The following is a 2,535-nucleotide window of genomic DNA, read 5'->3' as shown; positions in this document are numbered from 1 at the left end:
TAATTTTACGGGACTGGATTGTCCGGATTACTCATGCATATAGGGAGACTAATCGTCTTGCTGACGGATTAGCAAACTACACCTTTTCATTGCAGTTAGGTTTTCATTCATTTGATACTGTTCCGAATGGTGTTGCGTCAATTCTTTCGGACAGGTTTGTTTGTAATTTTAAGTTTGAATTAATAAAGGGAGATTCAGTCTCCTCTCTTCTACCCAAAAAAACTATGAAACCAAATTTTAAACACATCTAAAATATATATATATATATATATATATATATATACAATATACTAAATAACCACAACAAAAAATGTAATTAAGAAAGTATAACTATGAAAAAAACAATCAACTACAAATAAAAACAAAATTTTACAATCTTACTCTATAGTTTTGATGCAAGTAAACGTAAACAAATCCTCTCGTAGAGAGCGATATAATCACTAGTATACTATATATTAATACATTATTATATTTAGCAAAAGTGGTGGAGACTAATTAATTAAAATTTACAATTAATAAAAAGGGATTAGGAAAAAACCCTGACAAAAAGTAAATATTAGGAAAAAACTAGAATTATAAATTTTATAATACATTTTTTTTATTAAAAAAAAGGAACATGCAAGCCTTTTTCTTATCCCTTGGTTAGTTGATATTATTGGTTATTTTTAAATGCGTGATTTATGAAACAACCTCTCCGAAACCTATATAAGAAAAGCACAAGAGACCTATATAAGAAAAGCCCACATTTCCCCAAAATCCCTATCATTTCTACAGATTCACAATGGGTCGCAGAAACTTCGGTGGTAAATCTTCGTATTCACTACGTTTCCAAATTTGTTCTTGATTTTGCTTCTTCCTTTTGCAATTTTTTTCTTTTGTTTTTGTTTTTGTTTTTTTTGGCTATTAACAATTTCGCTTCGTTTTGATAAGAATCTGTGCCCCTTGTGTTTAAATCTACCTCCCTCTTTTGCATTTGATTGAACTGAGATTTTTAAAACCAGAGAGTCCCACTAATACGTGTTGGAAATCAGATCTTCGATTAATCACCAAATTGGCAAACAAGAGCTGAAGATTGAGAAGAGAGAGTCACGAAGGTGAAGAAGAGAAGAAGTGAAGAAGAGAAGAAGAAGCGTGAGGGAGAGAGAGAGACTCATATTTTGTTTAAAAGACTTTTGGATCAGTAAACTTATTAGGCCCATTTCTATTAATGGGTTTAATGGTTTATAAGCCTTAGGTTAAAACTAAGTAGAGTATATATATGTGGTGTAATGTGTAAAATGTGATCTTATCCAAAAAGTTTAAGAAAAAAGGGAACTTTTAAGTGGCTAAACGAACATGGTATCAGAGCTATCAGATCTTGGTGTTCCTAGAGCTTGAAGAATCTGCACAAGAATGGAATACTGTCTAAGTTCGATGGGGAAGGAAAGAAAGCACTGCAAACTTTGCAACAAGAATAATCACTGTAAAGAAGAATGTTACCTGAAGTGCAGGTACGAGACTCAGTTCTTCTCCAAGCAATTCAGACCAAGAAGAGGGTGCTTTGCTTGTGGAAGACCTGGACACCTTGTGAAAGATTGTCGAACCAAACAACATCAAGCAAGGCAATCCCAAGAACAACCAGAAGAAGAGGAGGCTGGCTTGTTTGATGCTGCGTACACTGTAGAGCAAACAAACAGTGATGAGGTGTGGTTGATAGATAGTGGAGCAACCAATCATATGACTAGAGAAGAAAGGCTATTTACAACCATAGATAAATCTTTTGAAGTACCTATTAGAATTGGAAATGGTGCTAGATTGGTGACCACAGGGAAAGGAAACGTTGAGGTGATGACCAAGAAGGGTGTGAGAGTAATTAAAGATGTGTTTCTGGTTCCAGGAATAGCTAAAAACTTGTTAAGTGTACCTCAGATGGTAAGAAATGGATATCAAGTTTTATTTGTGGGAACCAAGTGCATAATCTCTAACCAAAGGGGAGATAAGATAGCAGAAGTAGAAATGGTACGAAAGGCCTACCTGCTACGGATGCAATTGGCTACAGAGAGTGCGAGGGTGGCCATGAAGGAGAACAACTCCGAATTATGGCACAAAAGATTGGGTCACTCAGGTCTGCACAACCTACAAAGCCTACAAGCAAATCAGATGGTCAAAGGATTACCAAAATTCAAAGTTATTCAAGATACTTGTGAGGCTTGTGTCAAAGGTAAACAATGCAGAGATCAATTTCCAAAGGTGTCAGAAACCAAGCATGATGAATTTCTAGGTCTAATCCACACAGATGTTTGTGGACCAATGCAAACACCATCATGCAATGGCAGCATGTACATACTTACATTCACAGAGGACTACTCTCACATGGTGTGGGTGTACTTTCTCAGGCTGAAATCATATACTTTTACAACTTTCAAAAGGTTCAAAAATCTGGTAGAAACACAAACAGGTAGAAGGATAAAGAAGATAAGATCAGATAGAGGAGGAGAGTTCAAGTCAGAACAATTTACAAGGTTCTTAGAAGAGAATGGAATTGAGAGACAATTC

General features: G+C 35.4%; 1 long non-coding RNA gene across 1 annotated transcript; it reads right to left on the bottom strand.

Moving 5' to 3' along the window:
• LOC109125585 lies at nt 1,184-1,929 on the bottom strand. The gene is made up of 3 exons (XR_002032699.1): nt 1,769-1,929; nt 1,480-1,657; nt 1,184-1,382 (listed from the first exon to the last, which is right to left on the bottom strand). It is a non-coding gene; the product is annotated as an uncharacterized LOC109125585 (long non-coding RNA).

This window comes from Camelina sativa, chromosome 7 (assembly GCF_000633955.1).
Source record: "Camelina sativa cultivar DH55 chromosome 7, Cs, whole genome shotgun sequence".
Taxonomy (NCBI): Eukaryota; Viridiplantae; Streptophyta; class Magnoliopsida; order Brassicales; family Brassicaceae; genus Camelina; species Camelina sativa.
This window is presented reverse-complemented; position numbering and strand designations above follow the sequence as displayed.